Here is a 23,463-nt window from a genome sequence, read left to right as displayed (position 1 = left end):
TCAATTATGACCTGATATTCTGTACATTGTGTAACTGGAGATGCTGCTTCAAGAAAGTCAGAACTGAATTTATTTATCATTAAGTGTATTAGTAGTTGGTGGTACAGCTTCCTCAGCAGAGGTGTGTATTTTAGTCACACATACATTCAGGCTCGCCATATCCAGCAGGCGGGTCACACGACAAGCCTCTGTCTCATCACACTTTCAGGAACCTTTCCTCCAAGTGTGCAAATACACACCTTAACACCAAGGCCGTTACAACCCGCCACGGTGTCTGCGTGTCTTCACTTGCACAGGATAGATTCACTCAGGCTCTTTCAAGGAGGCGAGAAGGTGTGGCAGCTATTAGAAGCGTCAGTGGGATGGCTCTGGGAAACAAGCTGAGACACCAAGCCAGTGAGGGACCTGCCCCCTGCCCCCTCATGGATATGAATCCCTGGACAAGGGGACTTGTGCCAACGCGGCCAGCAAAATCCAGACTTTCCATGCTGCCAGCAAAACGCAGCACCCCTCTCCTCAACCTTCCAAGTGCTCCCCAGAGGCTCAAACCCCAGATACAGGGGATCTGGACAAGGCAGATGTCTCCTCCAGCTGCAGGGAAGGAGGTGGATGTGGGGTGCGGATCCGTCCGGCCTGCCCCAGCCACTTGGTGGAAGCCACACAGAACAGCGGACAGAGGCTTGACGAGGACTGCGCACTGCAGGCCATCTGCCCCTGCCAGGTGTGGGGGTGACCTCTGCAAGGCCATGCACCTTTGAGATGTGCTGCAATCCTGTGCTGGATGGTGGCCACCAGCTCCCTGCAGCTGCTGTGTGCCCAAGGAGGGCAAGCCTGCCTGAGACGCGCTCTTGACCTAAAGCTCCTGTCACAAAGCAAACCAACACTCATTACACTAGATCGGGTGCCACACACCTGCAATCCCAGAACTCAGGAGGCTGAGGCAGGAAGATCACTGCAAGTTCTAGGTCAGCCTGGGCTAAAGTGAACTTAAGGCCAGCCTGAACTGCATATTGAAACCTTGTCTCAAAAAGACAAAAAAATAAAAGAAAGAAAGGGGAAAAAAAGAGAAAAAAGCCATCACTCATCAACTCATTAATGATGTTACATTGGTTACACGTACAGCTTATAGTATTAAGTGAATATATTCTTAAAATCAACTTTACAGCCACAGAATAATGGGTAAATAAGATGTGGCACAGGTGAGCAATGAAATTTATCTGCTTTTAAAAAGGAAGGAGACTCTGACACACTCCACAGTATGCATTGCCTTGATGGCATTGTGCTAAATGAAAACGCCAGTCACAGAAAGGCAAACCCTGTGTGATGCCATTTACATGAGGCCCAGGGCAGCATAGGGTTATGGGCATGTGGGATGGACATGTGTGTGCTCAGAGAAACTAGCGGACACCTAGGGTGTCTGATGGCAGGCTCCTGCCTCTGAGGCTAGGGACACTGAGAGGAGAGCCCCTCATCCTTCCAGGAGCAGCCAAGTCTCCCTATCCACCCACAGTGGACATGAAGGGTACACACACATGAGCGCCTGTCTCCGGAAGCTAACCCTTGGGACCTTGACAACATCAGCACATCTTACTGACCCAGCAACCAAGGCCAGGTGTCTCGTGACCTTTCAGACAACCGAGCTCTGAATGGAAAACGTGTACACAGGTAAATAAAAGGGCCGCACATCTGTGTTTACCAGCATAGAAGGATGGCAGAGAGAGTGCGTTAGAGTTGCAGGGAAAGTCAGGAAACTTTCCAGAGGGAGGTCCCCTTGGGTCACTGGAGGTGGACTTGTGGACATCACTAGAATGTAGGGTGGGGGTGCCAGGTAGAAATATGGGCAGAAGGCTGTGATGCCACAGGAAGAGTGGGGGCCTGTCTGGCCAGGTGCAGAGAGTCCTCTCCAGAATCATTGTTTGACCTTCTCTTTACAGGCAGGGCCAGAGGTGGCCTCATGTTCACTAATCTCCACTAAGTGTAGTACTGTACAAGGATGGACAGATGGATGGGTAGGTGGGTGGATGGATAGACAGATGGACAGATGGATGGAAGGGTGGATAGATAGAGAGATGGATGGATAGATAGATAGATGGATGAATGGATGAACAGACAGACAAATGGATGGGTGGGTGAGTGGATGGATGAATAGACAGAGAGATGGATGGACATATGGACAGACAGATGGACAAATGGGTGAATGAATGGACAGATGGATAGGTGGGTGGATGGATGGATAGACAGAGAAATGGATGATGAATGGATGGATAGACAGATGGATGTCCTGGATGGTGAGTTCTGTGTCACACAGAGTCACCAGGCAGCTCTGATTCCTGTTTTATGTGTAACCGATCAGCCACTTTTCAGCTTCCCTTCAATCCAGAATGCAGGCATTATTTCTGGTCCTGACAGGGGCAGAGCGAGAGGCTCCCAGTGCTGGAGAGAGGAGATAGGCAGAGGGCTAAAAGGTGAGCTATTTGCTGGAGGACCACAGCAAGTGGGTATAGTACACAGTTTTTACTGATTTAGCATCACTGTTTTATCTACTAGTATCTGCTCCTGGGGAATCCATCCACTCAACTAAGGACCAAGAGAAAGATGAATGCATAACCTAAATTAGACTCATCCAGTCCTTGTCTCAGCCTGGGCCCCAGGTTTGTGCTAGTATTATTTGTGTCTAAGACTTTTCCTCCAACACTTACACACTAAGTCCTTAGTTATAGCGTATTTACCCACTTCAGGCACTGAGACAGGCTCTGGCTTGGCTCCATGGCCCAATCTCGAAGGACAGCATGGCAGAAGGACTCCTGCTGGCCCCTCTAGTTCACAGCTTGGATTGTAGTCTCTATTCCTCTGGGCCTCTGGACTCTGCTCCCCTCTGTGCCCACAGGCCCAGGATTCCTCAGCTGGTGCTGGCAGAAGGGTCAGCGAGGCAGCAGACACCAGGATGCAGAGCCGGATGCCCAGCAGGTTCTGGGAGGAGGGAAGGCAGATAACAGGAAGCTTCCTGCTCTCCTGAGGCTGAGTGGAGCAACGGAAATGGGAGCCACAGGGCAACAGAAGCAGGGCAGGTTTCCCTGATCTGAGGCGGCCTCAGTCAGCCAAGCACTGTAAAAACTAACAGCAATTGTTTAATTCGAGTTCAGGGAATTCAGAGGATGCGGTGTCTGTGCTCCTGGTAGGGTGACAAGGAGCGGCTGGTCAAGGTGACCTGCTTCAGGGCTGGCTCTGGAGCATGGTGCTGGGGTGCCCGCCCCACATGGCTCTTGAGCTGCCACACTCACAGATGCGCCCAAGCTGGTGGGTTCCCGAAGGGCTCTGGCTTCAGGGGTCACCCTCTGGAGCACGCGGGGCCTCCTGCTGCACCCTTTGACTCAGGGGTTCCAGGCAGGCCGAGGCTGCAGGCGTCCAGCCAGCTCTCGAGCTGCCCTTCGCCTCCACGCTGCCCTGCGCTCTCGTGGTCACTGACGATGCCTACCACACTCTCAGCATGCGAGCCGCCGCAGGCTCAGGACTGATGGAAGCTTTTCCGCACATTTTCAGTCTGCAGTGGGCCGGGCTGGAGAAGGTGGAATGTGGCTGTGGGGAGGAGCTCCACTGACCCCTGCCCCGCAGGGCCCCTCTCCTCTCCCAGACACTCACGCTGTAGGACGCATCCGTGGCAGCCTCTGTCTCCTCTGCGCCTTGATGCCCAGCAGGACGCCAGCCTCACAGCGCAGGACAGGGTTCTGCGGGTATGCGGCAAGCTCATCAGGCTGCAACCCCACCGTAGTTGGGGTGCACACAGAGTGAGTCACACAGATCCCACAGGCAGCATGCAGACTCTGGAGTCACGTGCAGTGTTCCCCACATCACCTCTGCCTGACCTGTCCTCCTTCCCAGCTCACACCTGTCCCCAAACACAGGCAACACAGCCTTTTAGCAAAATTGCTGATCATGTGACTTCTTTCTCAATAAACTGTTGGTGTAAGTCTACAGTCGTGAGTTGGGCGTACACACACACTAGGAAACACACACACAATGGCCAGGAGCCAGAATACAGAGATCACCCACAGAGCACCCTGGACCCCTCTAGAGCCCCCTTCCACTCTCAGCCCCAGACCACAACCAACCTGGGTGTGTCAGGAGTGATCAGTTTGCATTATTAAACTTATATAGGAACGAAGTCAGAAGGCCTGTACTCATCTAGCTTTTTCCCCTCCTGCACACCCTCCTGTGCTGTGTATCCACAGCCACTCCCTTTTCCTGGCTGAGTAGCAGTCCCCCGTGCGGACGCAGCACAGAGAGAGCCTCCACTCACCTCCGAGAGGCACTGGGGATGCTCCAGAGTGGAGAATTGCAAACGACCTTAAACATTCACCCCAGGTCTCCATGCAGACGTATGCCTAACTTATTTTGGGCAAATATCTAGACATGGGAAAGGAGATTGTGTAACAGTCGTATTAAGAGTACTCTGGACTCTAATATTTTTCCAAAGTGTTCACACCCCCCCCACCCCAGCAAGACTGGCCAGTGTTGTTGGTTTGTGCTGTCCTCACTGATGGTCACCTAGTGACAGCTCACTGCAGCTTTCTTTCCATTGTCCAGGCAATGGGTCATGTGAAACCTTCCATGTGGTTTTCGGCCATTTCTGTATCCTCTTTGGTGAAGTGTCTGCTTGAACAATTTACCCACTTGTAAACTGCCATTTGTAATACTGGGCTTGAGTGCAGCTTACATGTCATGGTTGTAAGTCCTTTGCCAGATAGAGGTGTTGCTAACATTCTCTCCCACTGCCTGACTTCCTCTGTCATTGTTTTACTGGCATGTTTTGAAGAATAAAAGATGGAAGTTTTGAAGAAGTCTGGTTTACCCACTTTTGATGGGTTCTGTTTTCTTATATTCTATATTTACAATAGTGTTTGCCTGCTCTAGGTCCCAAAGATTTTATGCACATTTTCTTCTAAGGTTTTGTGACTGTGATCATTTCAAGTGAATTTATACATGAAGTAGGGAGAGAGATGATGTTTGTCTGTCTGCTTGGTTGGCTGGCCGGTTGGTTGATTGGCTACTTAGCTGGCTTGATGATTGGCTGGGTGGCTTGCTGGTTGTTGATTGGCTGGTTGGCTGGCTGATGGGTTGGTTGGCTGGTTTGCTGGTTGGTTAGTTGGTTAGTTGGTTGGCTGACCGATTGGGTGATTGGTCTGCACAGTTATTCATCTGAATACATGTTTTTCCCCTAATAAACTAAGGAGCAATTTGTAGAAGAACAAGTGACCCCAGCCACACCTATCTCTACTGTGCCTGGTGACCCACACACCCTACCCCGGCACCCTGCTTGACACTGGGGTTCTGCAGGAAGTCTTGGATTCAAGAGGGGCCTGCCCTCCAACTTTTAAAAAATTCTTTGACTGACCAAGTTCATTTGCATTTCCTTGTTATTTTTAGAACTAACTTCTCAAATTCTACACAAAACCTTGCTGAATTTTTCACTTGGATTGCACTGAACCTGTGGGACAGTTTGAGGGGCATCGTCAGAGCTGTTCAGCCCTCTCAGGCCAACAGGACTCAGAATTCCCTGCACATGTTCAGGCCTCTGAAATGTCTGTGCAATGCTCTGTGGTTTTCTTTGCAAAAGACTTCTCAGTCATTTGTTAGTTCTATGCTGAAATGTTTTACTTAGGGTTGTTATAAATAGAATTTTTAAAGTTTAATTTCCAAATTACTTGCTGCTGGTATATGCATATGCTACTGGTCTTTGTATCTGCAATTATGGTAGTGATTTTGTAGATGCTACAAATTTTCTATGTAAATAACCATATCATTCAAATAGAGAGCTTAGTGTCTTCGTCAGTAATGTTTGTACCTTTTACATTTTTTTGTCCTAGATCATGATCTCTTAGGTCATGAGAATAATGCTGACTCAAAGTGATGAGAGAGAGACAGAGAGAGATATTGATTCTGCTGACTTTGTTCCTGATCAAGCAAGTACTTGGTGTTTCAACAGTAAGTACTATATTAACTCTGGGTTGTTTACAGACCCCATTTATCAGATCAAAGAAGTCCTCTTTTGTGCATAGATTTTTGGAGAAAGAAATAATTTCCCTATCATGGTGAGGTTTAACACTCTTTTCTTGGCAGTGTACCGATCAATTACAAATAAATAAGGGACTGTACCGCATCACCACGTGCTGAACACAACTGCTATTTATCCATTCCACATCCTCTTCAAGTACACAGAAAATTCAGACAAACTGTGTGCTGGGCCATAATGCAACTCTCAAACTTTTAGCTACCTATAATCACATAAAGTAGATTCTCTGACCACAACAGAATTAAATTAGAAATCAATAACATATCTAGGATGCCCCCACAATATTTGGAAATTAAATTATACACTTCTAAATGATAGATGTTTTGAAAAATAAATGGCAAAGGATATATGAAACATTTCAAATTGACAGATAATGAAACCAGAACATATCCAAAGGTGTGAAAGGCAGCTAACGCATGGATAGGAGAAAAATTTACATATTTCAAAGACTTACATTAGAAAAAATCCTGAGATTCCACCTCGGTAGGCTAAAAGGTAAAACAGAGAGGAAAGGGAGCGCGAGGACATGGGGAGAGAGTGGAATGAGGAACTGCAAATCAGTAATACAGAAAACAAATACCGTGTTACACAAAACTACAACGGGAAGTCCTTGTACTTTAACAATAGGAAATTAAATTTATAACTACTTAATGAAGAAAAACAGCAACAGAATGCAAATAGAAAGTATCAGAAACTCCAGACAGTGAAGCTGTGAGCAACTTTATGCCAACCAAATAGGAAACTCAATGAAATCAACAAACTCCTTGAAAAGTACAATTTGCCGAAGTTACCTAAGATGAAAAGGAAAATCTGAATAGCCCTGCGTCCATTAAAGAAATTGGGTTTGTTGTCATAAACCTTGCTGAAGGAACTCCAGGCCTAGATGGTGTCCAGAAAATTCCAGCGAACACTAAAAGCAGCAGAAAAACCACAAGTACAGACTGTTCTGGAAAACAGAAATGGAGTGAGCCTAGCCCAGTGTGCATAGGAGGCCAGCATAGCCTTGCACCAAGACACACAGAATGTTACCAAATAAAAAGGACTTTCTCAGAGCACCGAGGTTAAGGAACTAAAGCTCCCCGGAGAGGCTCGGTGCACGCCAGCACTGTCGTCGCGAGGTGGCTCAACGAAGCCAGCAGGAACAAGCCCCGGCTTCCCACTGAACTGCTTTAAGATCATCCTGCAGTGAGTTTAAGAGCTCTTCGCGTTGGGTAATACATTATCTTTTAAAAACAAAATAAAGGCTAAGCCTGAGCAAAGGAACACAGCAAATCAAATTATTGGTTTAGCCGAAATCCAACTCTAGGAACCAGGATCCCGGAGGACCTGGGTGTATTGGGAAGGGGTTTGTGACAGGAGTGAAAGGGCCCAGGCCATTGCGGTCGGGGTCCTGTGTGAAGGTTACAGTGCGCACGGCAAGGCTCTAAAGTGGCCCCACGGTTTCTGTTTCAGCAGGTTTTCTTATTCTGGTCTCGACCACAGGGCTGAGGGCCCTTCCTGCTCTGGGTGCCTGTGATAGAGCTAGGAGAATCACTTGGACCAGTGCTTAGGGTCCAGTGCTTCAGGCAGGGGTGTAGCTCATTGGTGGAGAGCTTATCCCAGAAACACAGGGCCCTGGGCCCTGTCCTTAGGGAAAGATGGAGATGGGGGCACCCGTACACGAGCTGGGGAATACAAGCCAGACCTGGACTCTGGCCACAGGAGCGTCTTACTCAGGGGCCAGCACTACCACTACCGCCCACAGAGCTTCGACAGGCGGCTCATGAACGGACACCTGCCTCTCCCGAAGAGAGCGAGGGGCCGTGTTCCTCTGCACAGTCCAGCAAAGGACTTTCCTACCAGCAGCTGGCAGCTCCAGGAGTTTATAGGAACAATAGAAAGACTATTCACAGCTGAAACGGGAATGCACAGAGCGCTCTAGGTGCAGGGCTGCCAGTGCTCTGCAGTATAACTCACAGAGCCTGTGACAACTTCTGCTTGGTGACCCGCACTGAGGGCTACGGTGAGAAGCACTCGGAGAAATTTCCACAGCAGCCGGAATTCCTGCACAGCCAAGAGAGTCACTGCCTGTGGCCATCCAGGTCTACTGCATTTTCACAAACACTGGTTGGAGATGGGTTGGAGAGGGCTAAAAAGAACCTGTCCCTTCCCCATGATTATCGGTGACGTGCTGTTCTAGAATAGTGGCTCAAAGGACAGCTTGAGGTTTGTCAGCTCGGGTGACTTTTATCATCACCATTTCCTGTTTGTTGAGGTGGGATGTTGCTATCTTGCCCAGGCTGACCCTGAAATCCTGGTCTCAAGTGATCCTCCTACCTCAGCCTCCTGAGCAGCTGTGACCACAGGTATAATGCCACCACCACGTCCAGCTTGAGGCTGGTTACTGATGATGAAGCATTAAATCTGCATCTGAATTAAAAAGATTCTTCAAAGTCATCCTTATGCTTACTTTTTTCATACTGTCTCACCTTCTGCTATACTATCTGTGTAAAGACAAAGATGTTGCGCCAGTGTATCAGCGGTGGCCGAATCCTGGGCTAGACCTGGGGAGCCCTGCGAGGAGAGTACTGGTGGGGGCTGGTGGAAGGTGAGGAGGGTCCAGGGGGTCACCACAGACAAGTGGGGTGAGACCATTCCCCGTGCCCCAGCAGATAGCTGCAGCCCAGCCGGGCATGTGAGAGCTGGGATCACTCTCTGTTCTCCAGCAGGGCGTGAGCTGTCGCTTTGTTCCCTGAGTGGACTCCAGGTGTCACCTGTGTGGTTATTGGAAGATGCAGGTAGGGAGTGACTCACTGTCTTGCTGTCTCTGGTGGAGCCCCGGGCCCCCCATCACTCTCTGAATGGTTCATGTTTGTCACTGCCCTAGACACACGGCCCTCAACCCACACCTTTGCAAAGGCGATCCAATCCCGGGGTCGTGCCCGACGTCAGTTAGGTTTGGCTTTGTGGTATCCATCTTACAGTCCTGGAAGGGGCCTGGGGGCTGGCAGGAGTTTCAAGATGTGTGGAGAGGGAAAGGGTGGAGCAGGGTCCCAGGCTTGGTCAGGCCCAGGGGCCACAGCTGGGCAGGAAGCTTGGCAGGCTGCATAGAACCCCCACCGCACAGCCAGTCTGATGCCTGCAGTCACTGCCTGGCCACTTCCAGGATGAAGGGGACACAGGGCCTGCGTGGACAGGCACAGGACCTGCCGTGATTGGGACACCTCACTTGGCTAGTGCCCGGCCACATGTGGGGCCAGCAGCCAGTCTATGGGGACCCCACTGGAGACACATGGGGACAGGTCATCGCAGGGCTCAGTGAAAGGCTTAGCATGCTCTGAAAGCCACCTGGGCTGTGGCCCAGTAGCCCTGGGGTCACTCACTTCTGTCAAGCGATTCAACTCTGAGACATAAGGTTCCTGTCGGAGGACAAGGGGTCACCGGTGGCTCTCTGGGGTGCCTTGGACGCCCACCCCATGTTGTCTGCCCTGCTTCCCTGGTCAGGGTGGCAACTGCACCCACTGCTGGCTCCATGCCACCATCTCAAGGGGGCAGGCACATGCAGAAGCACTGACCCCAAGCTCATGGCTCATCTGCTCCTTGATACCCCCACCCTGTCGACGAAACTCTGAGCGAACCTTCTGCTGCAGCCATGGCCGGGGCTCCTGTCCTGTGTCCCCACTCCAGCCAGCCTGGCAGGAGGGTCAGCCCCATGAAGACCCTGCCATTTGAGTGAAGAGACCAGCACCCCAGGGTTTCCCATGTAGAAATGGAGTCATGCCTGAATCAGATCAGGGCTGGATGGGCCAGGCCTCTGGGGTTTCTTCATCTGGTCACCCCCACCCCCACCCAGGGAAACAGCTTCGTCCTCCCAAGGGTGCCCGCTGTGCTGTGCTGATGGTGGCCCCCAGCACTTGCAGGTCCTTATTTCCAAAACTCAGGCCAAAGCTGATGAAGCTGGGCATTATCCAGAGGTGAGCAACGGAATCACAAGGGTCCTACACAAGGGAGACCAGCCAGAGGTCAGAAGCAGCCAGGCGGTGACAGAGCAGAGCATATGGAGAAGAAACAGAAATGGATCATCCCCGGGACTCTGAGCAGTGGAGCTGGGGCAACAGGGGTGGGGTCTCCACAGAGCTGCCTCGGGGGATAGGAGGCCGGCGTGGACTTATCCCCGGGCCCTGGACACTTTGGCTGGGATAAGCTTCCTGGGGCCCACCCTGTCCCATGGCGCAGGGGTGCTGAGAGGGGAAGTCGTTTGTCAGCTTGGTGTGGCTGCATCACAGCTGCGGCCAGGGACTCAGAGAGGAGTCCACAGCCTGCCCCAGGGCACCAGCCTAGGCAGCACCCCTGGCTGGCACAGACCTGCCTGGGAGAGTACACACATCCCAGCCAAGGAAGGACTCCAGGTTCGTGTTTACAGTGTAACCAGAAGCAGAAGATGTGAACCTCACACAGACAGGGCTTCAGCAAGCGGCTTCTGAATGGTGACCTCATGCTTGACTGTCTGCTCTGTAGCACAAGCCTTCCAAAGTGGTACAATCGACGGCAGTGTGCAGCTCGGAGGAGGCAATGCGCTAACCCAAATCCAGCCCACAGCAATAGAGAGAGGGGAGTTAGATAGGTAGATGTCTGATAGATGATCCATAGATGGTAGAGAGATGATAGATGAGACCATGGATCTTTTGTTTCCCGAGTTGTGCTGTCTTAGCTGCTCAGTGCCCTAAACTGGCTCCAATCCCTGCTTTTCATCTTAGTCCCTTTCCAAGTCACTGAGGAAATACACACCTGAAAGGAGGAGACATTAGTTTTGGCTCGTGTTTTCAGTCCACACGTGGGCTCCAAGGAAGCAGAGTGGAGGAGGAGCCAGGGGTCCACAGGCTACCAGGTCACAGAGCCCCTCTGTGGACAGCCGTGGGCTGTGACTCGCCGAGCTCTACCCACTGCCCAAACCTCAGCCCTGGCCCTGGCCCTGGCGAAGAGCAGGTGTCTCTGGGCAGCAGACCCAGGGACAAGGCGGGCGAGGGCGCACCCGGGTCACTCAAGCCAGCCTCTCCGTCAGCGGCGCTAGGCCACCGATGTCAGTCTCATCCTGCGAAGACCTCCTGAGAGACAGCTTCCGCAGCTGCCCCAGAAAGCGGCAAGATCGATGCTGCAGATGTGTTCGGAGCCGGGGAGGCTTTTGAGGGAGCTGAATGGCGGGCAAGGTATCTTCTATTGTAATAAATTGTTAATCTGAACATTGATCGTACTTCATACATACAAAATCAAAGCATATATGCAACACATATGTTTTTATAAGCTTGGGACAGTAGTATGGCTCCCAGTTCAGAGCACTTTTTCACTAACTGCATTTTATAAATTTCTGTTTGGCTCCGCTGTATCCGTTCGAGTGTGCTTTCGGTGTCTCTAACAGGGCCCAAGCTGTAGGCCAACCAGGACACAGACGCTGCTAATGATGGCGCCTCTCTGCTGCGCAACGAACCAGGAGGCTTTGATCCTAACTGGCCGCCTGCTCCTGTCTGACTCTGTGGTCCTGAGACAGTCACAGCGGTGCCCCCGTCATGCCCCAGCCTGCAGTAGGGACAGCGTGACAAGGAGACCTGGAATCCCTGAGCAGCCAGGCAGGACGGTGTCCCCGAAGGTGGCGAGGAACCCTGTCCATGACTGCTGGGCTGGGAAGACAGGTGGGAAAGGCGACGGCCCGCCAGGCCGCCCCCTCCTGTGACCACTGCCAGGCCCCATGTGTCCCACACACTCTTCTACCTAGGAGCTCACCCGCTCACTCACCTCAGGAAGCTGAGACCAGGAGACGTCACCTGGCCTTGCTACCCTGAATTCTGCAGCCGGCCATGCCTAGAAGCCCTGGCAGGGCAGCTTTGCTTCCTGTGCTACTTGGAATGGGAAAAGGGCGAAGCTGCTGTTAAACACCCTAACGAGCAGCCTCTGCTTTCTGTTGGTTTATCTTGCGGTGCTGAGGACTGACCCCAGGGCTTTTGCACAGAGCTACATCCCAGCCTCTTTTTGGTTTTAATTTGAGACAGGGTCTCACTGAGTTGCCCAGGCTGGGCTTGAACTTGCCTTGGCCTCTAGGAGAACTGGAATTATGAGTGCATACCCCTGATTTGGGTGATTTTACTTTGTTTTCTGTATTTTTCTTTTAAAGCATTTTCGTCTGAAGTCTCTCCCTTAGAAGAGTAAAGAAAGTGAATCTTCTCCTCAGTGGGAGGCAGGGAGTGGTTTCTCTCCCGTTCAGAAGAGACGAGAGACTGAGGCAGGGCGCTTGCCAGGCCTGAGGCAGGACAGATGGCGGAGGTTCTGCAGCACCTGAGTCCCTGCTGACGGCAGCCTGGAGCTGCCAAGTTGCTAAGAATGAACCCCTACCCCCGCCCCACCCAGCTGCACCCGCACTCAGGACCCCTAAGGACAAAGGAGAGGGCTGCCCACCTGGACTTCAGTTTTCCTGGGCCCGCAGCTCTGCCTGCCCCCTTCCCCTCTCAGGATTTTCATTTCTGTTTTCACTCCACTTCCAGAATGAGAGCACAGATGCATCCCGTGGAGTCCCTGCGCTCTGTGTGGACACCCAAGTGCCGCCATGTCGCAGACACAGATCCTGGGTCTCCAGCTCTGGGGGCCTTGGCCTCGGAGGTGGCTTCATGTCTCAGGCACACACTGCTCCGCCTCACTGCTGAGCTGGGGTCAGGCCTGCTGTGGGCTGGCCCCGCTGTCCTCTGCCTGGGCCTCTAGAGGCCTGGGACTGAGAGCAATGCTACCATAGCTCTGGAGCCCGCTTCCTCCTGCCCCAACACTCGTGAGCAGGCTGCAGGAGGCACCGTGAGAAATCTGGGGCACAGGCGGGGAGACCCTGGGCGCAAGTGTGTCCCTGTCCCTCAGACCTTGCTCACCTCTGCTGGTCCTTGCCCATCCCTTTTTTGGCAGCCCTGGGAGGAGCCAGGAATCCCAAAGACCCCAGCACGTGGCTCTGGGCTGGGATCCCAGGAAGGGCTGAGTGTCCTGAGCCCTCCCAAAAGTCAGGGTGGGGACAGACTGACACACTTCGACCCTGCAGAACAGAAGGGGCACACCCAGGCAGCGAGGCCGGGGGAGAGGAGAGGCCCCAGGTGGTTGGAGCAGCTGTGTGGCTCCCTGTCCCATGGTCCTGGGTGACTCAATACACTCGGCAACACCCATGACAGACCTGGTGATGGACCAGGCCCAGGACACAGCCCGGAGGAGCTGGCCCACTAAGAGGAGTCCACACTGCCGAGCTGACCCAGGGGGACAGCTGTGGGCAGAGCCAGCCTAGCCCTGATACTCACTAGGGTGGGAGCAGGTGGCTGAGTTTTGGACCCTGCACTCGGGGTCTGCTATGCCCTGCCCTTGGGAGGCCTTCAGCTTGGTTCCCTGGGGACCCACATGGTGTGTGTCCGTGAATGGCTGACAGTCACAGCAGTGTAGGCAGCTTCTGTGTGCAGGGTGCCCACTAAACACCTGGCACCAGCAGCTTTGTCTGCACATCCTGCCTGCACCTACACAGCATGGCGTTTGCTTCCTCTCCACTCTAACCAATGGACATGGACTTTGGGTTCCTAGCCCAGACCCCAATGACTGAGCATCTTTGTTCTCCTGACTACATCTCGGCCACCATACTGCAAAGACACCAGGACATAAGGAGCACACCATCAGAGGGTCACCGGGGCACCCCAGGGTGACCTCAGGGAGGGCGGTCACAGAGCAACCCAGCTTACACCAAGCGCAGAGGAACTGCCCCACTGAGCCCTTTCCACATTTTGCCGCCCAGAGCCAGAGCAGGGGACACTGCTGTCTGAGGGTCCGATGTGGGGATGGACTGCTACACAGCAGCAACTGAAATGTGGGGAGCTCTTCTGTGCCCCAGGCATGGGGACAGATGAGGATCCACAGGGCGGAAGGGGCCTGCACATGGAAGGTGACCGTGCACTCAGGCCACTCTCCGTGGCTACAGCAAAGCTCCTGGGAGTGGGTGATGTTCGCAGGAGGGAGGTTTGTTCAGCACACATCTCTGGAGGCTGATTGGGACAGTGCACTGCCCACTCTGGACATGCTGCCTGGCTCCCCATACCACGGCAGGTGGCCTCACGGTGGCACCACTCCAGGAGAGACCACAGGCAGGTACAGGACCCAGAAAGGGGGGAGCCAGCTTGTCCCCCTAGGACTCACTCTATAGAGAGCAAACTCTAGGTCTGCCCTTTGTTCTTCCAGGGTCAGCACTCCGTGACCCAAAAGCCCCTCCTGGGCCTCCTCCAGAGGCCTGCCCACCTCTAACACCACACACTGGACCCCAGAAGTGTGTTCTGCTTTGTCCCCTGGTGCCTCTCTATACCACCAGACCTCCTCTCAGAAACAGTCCTGGAGGTGGCCAGCAGTTCCCTGTCCCAGCCCGGCAAAATCAGCTGGGCCAGGGACTTGTTCATCCCGGTGTGCCCATGGGTTTGGATCATAAATTCGCCTGTGCCCCAGTAGCTCCCACGTTGAAGGCTTGCTCTCCAACAGAAATGTCAGAGTGGGGTCCTCGGAATCTGAGGGCTCTGACCTTTGGGGATACGCCTTGTCCCATGGTCCAGGTGAACAGCTTTCTTCTGTTCCCATTCCCACTGCCTTCTTTCCCTGTCTAAAGTAATGGAGTCAGCTGACCGTGGCCTGAGCCTCCGACACCAGGAACACAGCAAACCCTTCTTTCCTTCAAATTGTTATACTCGGTTATTTCGTCACAGTGATGAAAAGCCAACTGACACAGTTATTCTTCCTAGGATTCACTTTTAAAGCACTATGACCCTTTGATTCCTTTTTAAAGTTTTATTTGCTCTGGAGATGACGTGTGTGGGACTACACCTGTTGGTGACATCCTTTTACATTATCTAGAAATGTTTTATAACCTCTGGATCTGTGACATGCATTTGGCCTAGGGCCTGGGTCAGAGGCCCTATACGAGGTCACTGCCGCAGGTGGGGTGCAGAGACTGCGTCCCTGGAACCAGGGCTGCTCCTCCTCACACATCTGCTTTGTAGGGTGTGCACAGTTGGGACAGTGGAGTGTGGGCTCCATTCCTAACTTAGCCCTCTCAGGGGCTCTCAGTGGCGCTGTGCTTCACCGGGGGACCTTTCACAAATGGTTAAATTCACCAGCACACGAAAGCTTTGGGCTGCTATGCTGTTGTTCTGGCTGTGTCTAGATGTTCTGCCAAAGCCTCCTGGGGCCACGGGGCGGGGGGGGTTCAGAGGTGCTTGGATCTGGAATGTGTGATGCTGGCATCAGGGCTGTGTGATTACTAAATTATCTTGGCATAGTTCTAGGTGTCGAGTAGTTGGAGGTGGTCTCCCACAAGACTGGAAAGTCAAGTGTCACCAACTGCAGTGGGCAGTGGGCTTGGCCTGGTCCCCCTCTGCCACTGGCCTCCCGGATGACCCAACAGAGCAGTCACTGGGTTCCTCTAGACCCTGGCTGGCCCCATCTGGATCCAAAGGGCTCCTCAGGCTCTGTGCCTACCCTTTTCCTTTCTCTGTGTCCTTGGGGTCTTGCCATCCCCAAACCGGGAGGAAGCCGTTTCCTCGCCTAGTGCCTTGTGTGTGCACGTGTGTACATGTGTGCACGTGTGTGTGCATGTGTGCTGCGGTGGGAGCTGGGAGGTGTTCCTGAGAAGCTGGGGATGGAGAAAGATGACGGGGGCTCTGGGGCAGGCAGCCTAGGAGTTCCTGGGGGACGTGGTGCTTCCAAGTTCAAGGCACTGGGTCCGTTCCCTGCTTCTGCAGGCAGGGCCAGCACCACGGCTGGAGCACACTGGACGCTCCAGGGACCCCAAGGGAGCAGGGCTTGTCCAGGCTGACACGGTCAGAATTTGGTCTCCGGGGGCACAGAGTATGGAGTCCATGACCTCGATGAGTGCTATTCTTGCCTCAGAAGCCTGCAGCCCCCGCCCCTCTGGCTTTCTGTGCCTGAATTGCACAAGGGCCTGGCTCCCTACAGGCTCTGTGGTCTGCCAGCCGCCTTACCAGGTAGAGTCCTTCCCCAGTTCACTGCTGACCCATGAGGCAGGACCACAGTGCACTGCTCTCTGTACAACCACTCCTGCCGCAAAGCCTGTGTCCCACCCTGCCACTCCTCGGTGTCCACAGGGACCCACTCCCAGCCTCTTTATATGAAACAGCATCATATTTGCATGAAGTCTAGCACATCCCCTGGTGATTTCTTCTCTAGGTTGCTTACAGCACTCAAGGTACGTCCTAGGCCAGCAGTTGCTATACAGTTCAGCAAACAACAACAAGAAAGAATTCTGCACAGGATTAGTGCAGATGCAGCTGCTAATGGTCATATCTGTCCAAGAACAGTTTACCTCTCGGAGCAGGGCGCCAATTCCCTGGCCGAGAAGGCCGAGCTCTTCTTGCATTTCTTCACAGCCCAGAGCTCTGGCTGTGGCCACCTACGCTAAGTGCGGGGCTTGCCTGCCTCCTGTCACCCCTGCTCCAGCCCCATCCGCCCCCGCTCAGCAGCAGCTCCTTGAGAAAGGCCTAGAGTCTGGACAGCACTCGGAGCAGGCGGCAGAGGCCTCCAGTCTGGGAACCTCCAGAACAGCACATGGTGCTCTGTCCACACTGAGACACAGGGGACTCAATTACAGTCCCCTGAAGACGCTTTCTCTAAAATAAGAACATACACAGATTTCTCAACCCGCAGAAATCGCTGACAGCTTTGTTTTCAACCCAGTAGGAGTAAAAAAGAAGCTGACAACTTATTTTTGCAGGTTATGCTCATTCAGGTCTATTTTTAGACTGTTTTCCTAAGTCAGGAAACCCAAATAGCAGCGGCCGCAGAGCTCGGCTGCCTGAGCACGAGGGCCCGGCTCCCCTCCCTCATCATGGCAACCCCTGAAGCCCCCGGAAGCCTCCCAGAGAGTGGGTGCTCTCAGTTTCTAGAAGCAGGGTTCGGGGGAAGGGCACCCAGAACAGGGCAGTCACATTAACTCCTGCTAAAGGGCTATTAATACACAGAGAGGCCCACAGATGCCCTTGACTTTTAACAACGCAGTTCAAATAATCCCCTGTATTTAAACAGATTTCTTTTTAAAAGGCCATCCAACCCTATCTGGGCTGTTAAGATAAAAATTAACCTATGGAAAAGAAAGCCTACTCAGAAAGCTATAAAAAGGCCCTGCCCCTTCTGGGAAGGGCGCCCTCCCTTGCAGCGGTGGGCAGTGGTGACTCACGCTTTTCTATGGAAAGGCAGGGGTTGGGCCTGAAAGCCACCGGGATGGGAAGCTGCTGTGAGTAACAGGCTGCCGGGCAGCGCCCGCCCGCACCCCAAGCAGAGCAGGCTGCTGTCGGGGCCTCCCAGGGCCATGGCCCTGCAGGCAGGGCAGGATGGGGACCCCAGCTGGCCTCCTGGCCAGGCTCCTTGCTGCACTGTTAACGTCTTGTGCTTCCTGTCTTGAGGGACCAGGATCTCAGAAACCACCTTTCTCTCACATGTTGGAAGAGTCTTCAAGGGAGGCTGCAGTTGAAACCACTGTGACGAGTATTTGGGGTTCTGTAGTGTGGATGACAAGCCTGTCCGGCAGCACGCAGTCCCTCTGCGGGTAGAGGCCAGTGCAGAGATGGGGCCTGAGGACAACCAGGGACACAGGAGCTCCTGTTCTCGGCTGTGCGTTTTTTAAAACAAGTACCAAAAGACACCATGCACACGTCTACACATGTGCACACACATGCGCGTGCACACGTGCAACCCTCCTTGGGGAAACAGATGAAATCTGAGTGAAATCATGACACAGGGCTCTGCAGCCACAGTGGAGCTCATCCAAAATCTGAGCGTGGCCAGTGGCTTCTCTTCTGCCCCCTTCCAGGAAGCAGCTCTGTACTCGTCAGGGTTGTACACACATAGGCAGGCAGCGTGGCTGTGGAGGACCAGCTGCTCCTGCTCTGTGCCTGCGCCAGCTGCTGGGGTGGAACTGGGTCCCCAGGATGGCCCACAAGTCCACATTTTACCCATCTCGGGCTTTCAGTGGAGCCCGGTGCAAGAGGCCGTGCTCCCCCAGGCTCAGCCGAGCACTGGAGCTCAACATGCGCAAAGGTGCCGGGGGAGGCAGAAAGCAAGGGCCTCGGACAGGGTGTTGCCCGAATGCCACATGGCATCATGCCCAGCCCTTCGTAGCCCTGTCTAGGGTGGCCACTAGCGGAGCATCGGAAGCTCTGAGAAACAAGGTCACTGTAAAGGTCTGCTCTGAGGAAGGAAGGAGGGCGGCGGAGGGCTCAAAAACAGTGCAGGTGAGTAAATTCCTGTGTCTTCCCCCCTCCGCTTCATCTTCCTCCTCACAGAAACACAGGGCCCCTCTGCAGATGACCCCATCTTAAACAGCTTCTGTGTCATGCAATTGCTCAGAAGAGAGAAAACCACCTCTTGTCCTCCTCTTCAGAATCCATATTTAGGATTCTGGTCGTCTTGCGGCAGAAAAAGGCAAAAGAGCTTCGTGAGCATCAGACAGACTTGGCTTCCACTTTTCTGAGAGCTGTGAGAGTCCAGTACAAGCAGAGCTGGGCCCGAGGCCTCTCCTGAGAAAGCACACACAGTGATAAATAGCGTGGCTCAAATGATGACAGTGGCACTCTGGACACCACAGCCCCCGGCATCAGGAAGGGTGGTGTGGCTGAGCCAGACAAGGGGACTCTGTCAGTGATAATGGGGATAAAACCACCAAGAGCTGGGTGGTTTTCTGGGGTCATCAGCCATGCACTGGGGTTCTGGCCATGCTGAGTTCACTAAGGAACACAGAAATGCATCCGAATCTCGAGTCAGCTCTGGGTTCCCTGAACCAGAAGAGCTGCACACGGGCATCGGTCCTCAATCTCCTAGCAGGCATGGAGTTGCTGCTCTCCTGCTGCTGCTCTGCAGCCCAGTCAGCTCCTCCTGGAAGCCGCAGAGTGCGCCCATCTGCTGCATGTGCGCCCTCCGGGGTGCACACAGGGCTGCAAGTTGCCAAGGGGCGGAGCTGCTCCACAGGGACAGGCCTGGAGGACAGTGAGCAGCAGGCTGCCGGTGATGGAACATAGAGGTGCCCTTGCAGCCCAGAGACTCTGGGTCCACTGTCCCCGAGGACGATGCTCCTGTGCTTATGTGCTGGGGACCTGCCACTTGCAGCAGAGTCCAAAGCCTTCAGCATAGAAGACTGTTGGGAGCCGCCGACACCGGTCGCCTTACTTGGCGGACGTAGGGCCTGTGGGTGGGAGCGGAGCCTGAGCTAGATTGCCCCTCCCATCGAGTGAGTCAAGTTGGTGCCTGCTTCCTGCCCCCTGATTGCGCTGGCGACTTAAACAACCCGCTCTGTAAGATAGTCTGCCTAGCAACAACTGATGTTAGCCAATCAGCCCGCATCGGGCGCTTTGAACTGATTGGCCACTGTTACCCTATAAAAGTAAATGCCTCTCCCGCCACGAGACAGGAAGCACAGAGAAAGCACAGAGAGAGATAGAAAAAGTCCACCGGCGAGAAAGGGCTGGTGGCAGAGTGGAGGCCTCGCGGGGCCCACGCGGAGATAAATAAAGGCAAGGTTGCACACCGCCAGACTTTGTCGTGTGTCTTTCCTGCCGGCCGGGAGCGACCCCGACATTTGGTGACCCGCACGGGGACTGATCAACCCCGAGACACGGCGGTGGTGTGCAACGCTCCAGCGTGGTGCTGCCGGACAGGTGAGTTGGGGATAAGCCTGGGCTTTGGGTGGCGCGCACCTACAGGGCTTTTAGACTCCCCTCAGGCTCACGCGTAGGTGACGAGTTCTTTAAGTCACACGCGGTGAGTTACAGCCCTTAGAGGTTGAGAATGGGTAATTTACCGAGCGCGGAGGCGCAGCCCTTGGTAAAGGCCCTTAGGAAGCTTTTAAAAGCTAGAGACCTCAGGGTAGGTCAAAAAACACTGAAACTATTCATAGCAGAGATAGATAGGGTGGCTCCCTGGTTTTTACCCACAGGGCATTTAAACCTGCCGTCATGGGAGAAGTTAGGCGGGGACCTCGCCTCGGCGGAATTGGGAGGCGATATTTCGCCGGCTATTCGCCCCCTGTGGGAAATGATACATGCGTGCCTTGACTCCTATGCCGAGTTGCGCCGCGAATTGTGTGCGTGCGCCGCTCGAAAAAAGCAGAGAGAGGAGAAAGGGCCCCCGAGCGCTCTCTGGCGGGGAGGAGATAGAGAGCCATCCGCTCCGCCCTGGAGCTCTTCTCCAGAAGCGGCTCCCCGCTGAGAGGCCGCTACAGGGAACCCTCCCTTCTCTCAGCCGGCACAGGAAGTGACGCCCCGTTCCACTCTGTCGCGACCTCCGTCCTATGACGTTGCGCCGCGGGGCGGACGGTATTTTCATGGGCGGCTACTCTGCCGAGCAGGCTGAGAAAAATGCCGGTCGAGGAAACGGGGGCTGGGGATTTAGCTCAGCGGCATAAGCGCCTGCCTTGTAAGCAGGCAATCGCGAGTTCGATCCCTGGTACCGATAAAAAAAAAAAAAAAAAACGAAAAAGACCAAAAATAAAAAAAAAATAAAAAATAAAAAGGGGGAGTAAGCCAAGGCCTGCCTCCAAAGGCGCGGTTATCTATGGCATGACAATGGATGGGCCCGGATCCGGTGGTTAGCTGGAACCGAGGCGCGGTTTGTGTTTTTCCACAGGAACCGGGACGAAAACCACTGTGGGTCCCAGAGAGGTTGACGCGACAAGTCCCTCGACTGAAGATCAGGCCTGTTCCACCAGAGGCCAACCGCAGACCCAACAACAAGATGAGCCCTAAAAGAACTGCAGGACAATCCCTTTTTGGGGAGCCTGGAATGGCTTGCTCCCCTATGTTTTACCATTGTTAGGTCCCCTGTGCTCCTTGCTTCTGCTCTTACTTGTAGGACCATGCTTGCTCCGATGGGTTACATCATTTATTAATGGGCGCCTTGCGGCGGCCCGGCGTCAAGTACGCCTGGTTGCCCATGCGGCCCTGGCAGCAGCCCGTGATGGGCACAATGACCCCCAGGCTTACGCATGGCTCGCTCCACTGGCCTACGACCGGGTCTAGATGTGGCGGGTCTTCCGCACTCCTTCCCTAATGACACCACACAGCAGGGTAGGTGAGTCAATGACGGGTAAGAGCGTGCCTCCCCAGCATGACTCGACCTAAGCCAGGCCCCTACCCCATGGCGCACGAAAGCCGCTGGATTACTAGAATCTGCCCAGATCTAGATGCCTCTCCGAGGGGATCACACGGAGGGGCATGAGTGCATGCCTATGTGCATCCAGGTTCCGTCCAGTTCACTCCTGGCCCTGGAAAAAGGACGAGGGTCTCAAGGCCTTGGCAGACCCGGGGGCGGCCGACCAGGGTCCAAGCCAAGGGCCTACGGTGGGCCTCAACACAGGGCATAAGCCTCTGCACTCGATCCAGGGCGGGCTGCGATGCATACATTCATTCAAAGTAAATAAAATAGGGGGAGAAGTTGGGAGCCGCCGACACCGGTCGCCTTACTTGGCGGACGTAGGGCCTGTGGGTGGGAGCGGAGCCTGAGCTAGATTGCCCCTCCCATCGAGTGAGTCAAGTTGGCGCCTGCTTCCTGCCCCCTGATTGCGCTGGCGACTTAAACAACCCGCTCTGTAAGATAGTCTGCCTAGCAACAACTGATGTTAGCCAATCAGCCCGCATCGGGCGCTTTGAACTGATTGGCCACTGTTACCCTATAAAAGTAAATGCCTCTCCCGCCACGAGAGAGAAGCACAGAGGAAGCACAGAGAGAGATAGAGAAAGTCCACCGGCGAGAAAGGGCTGGTGGCAGAGAGGAGGCCTCGCGGGGCCCACGCGGAGATAAATAAAGGCAAGATTGCACACTGCCAGACTTTGTCGTGTGTCTTTCCTGCCGGCCGGGAGCGACATCGACAGAAGACTGTACTGCGCAGGTGAGACGTCATCTTCAGGCACTCTCTTACCCAGGCGCTCTTGGTTGCCACGTGACTTTCCACTGTGTGGGAATGACAGCCTTATCAGAAGGGTACTGTAAAACACACCGAGCCCTCACCACATATGAAAGGTAACTTGAGTGCACAGAAGAGTGCTTCCACAGCAGCCAATCTCATAGGAAAATCCCGTTGCTAAAAACGTAATCCCGGCAGGCTTCTCTGTTTCACCCCGTTGCCTCAAAACAGTTCATCATGTTAAGAAGCCAAAAGCACACTGAATTATTTCCAAAGCACTTTATTCCGAGGTCGCGCTTGGCTCTCTACCTTTGCACAGGCAGGATTATGTCACAGTGTTAATCATTTCCAGGATGCCTGCAGCCGGGTAATGAGAAACTTCTTGTGCAAGCAGTCATTAATCAGGGGGCAGCATTGCGTAATGCGTCCTGAAGCACGTGTTGTAGGATCAGAGTACACAGCGCTTAGCGTGGGCCAGGGCTTGTGCTTCCCACTGACCTTTTGCAAAGCAGAGCCGGAGCCATGTGATGCCCGCTGCTTGCCAGCACTGGCCCGCTGCCAGTCATCAGGCTGGAAGATCAGGACAAACAGGAGGCTCAGCTCCCTCAGAGCTCCCGGAGGAAGGCTCGGTGCCGTCCCTGTTTTCTGGCATTGCTGTGGCTGCTCCATGTCTTCCTCCTCACCATTACAAAAACACCTTTAGCGCTGAAACGAAAATGGTGCTCCAGTGGTTTCTGGCATTTGTGTTAGAAACAACAGACACCGTCTCACAGGAAGACTGTTGTGTAAGTAAGAAGAGCAAGAGGTTAAAGATACTGGAAGCTGAAGACAAGCACAGAAATCTCGATCCATCATGTTTGATGTCCTTGAGCAATAAATGTTAGTGAGAAACTTAATCTCAGCAGCGTTCTCTAAAGAGAACACTTGCGAAACACTTAAGACAAATATGCTGCAATCATTACATGAACGAGGAGCTTGTGGAGCATAAACTGTTTTTGCAGCAGCAACACCAACTCTTGCTCTCTTTGAGAGACTGGTAATTAGCCTGGGTAACAATGGGCACAGTGTTTACCAGCTGGGAGTGGCAGGTGACTCACTGTGGTCCTCTGCCTCCAGAGTGGCCGGGTGCAGGGGCTCTTTTCAGTCACACCCTGGCCTGCAATTGCTCCCAGGCGAGCCAAGAGGCAACAGGACATTTCAGTAGCCAGGTAGAAATTCCTGAAGACACATTAGGAATAATGAAGTAATAACTTTCACCTTATTTTGCCTTTTTTTTTTTTTTTTGAGAAAAGGTCTCTTGGATCCCATAAGCAGCAAACGTTTACTGTATTTGAATTCCTGTCCAAGTCTGACAAGTTCAAATTAATGACCAGTGTCATCACATGTAAAGTGCAGCAGTGAAGCCCTAGTTCAACAGCCTGGCAGGAAAGGCTTTTCTAAGACACAAAGCACTAATAAA

The 23,463-nt window shown here is 53.5% G+C and overlaps 1 long non-coding RNA gene across 1 annotated transcript; it reads left to right on the top strand.

Annotated features, from left to right (window-relative positions):
* The first annotated feature begins 18,265 nt into the window (after positions 1-18,265).
* LOC134470848 (uncharacterized) lies at positions 18,266-21,926 on the top strand. The gene is made up of 2 exons (XR_010040028.1): positions 18,266-19,761; positions 20,729-21,926. It is a non-coding gene; the product is annotated as an uncharacterized LOC134470848 (long non-coding RNA).
* The last annotated feature ends 1,537 nt before the right edge of the window (positions 21,927-23,463 follow it).

Source organism: Cavia porcellus, unplaced genomic scaffold (genome assembly GCF_034190915.1).
Source record: "Cavia porcellus strain 051 isolate PalLab524CR breed Dunkin Hartley unplaced genomic scaffold, mCavPor4.1 scaffold_17, whole genome shotgun sequence".
Taxonomy (NCBI): domain Eukaryota; kingdom Metazoa; phylum Chordata; class Mammalia; order Rodentia; family Caviidae; genus Cavia; species Cavia porcellus.
This window is presented reverse-complemented; position numbering and strand designations above follow the sequence as displayed.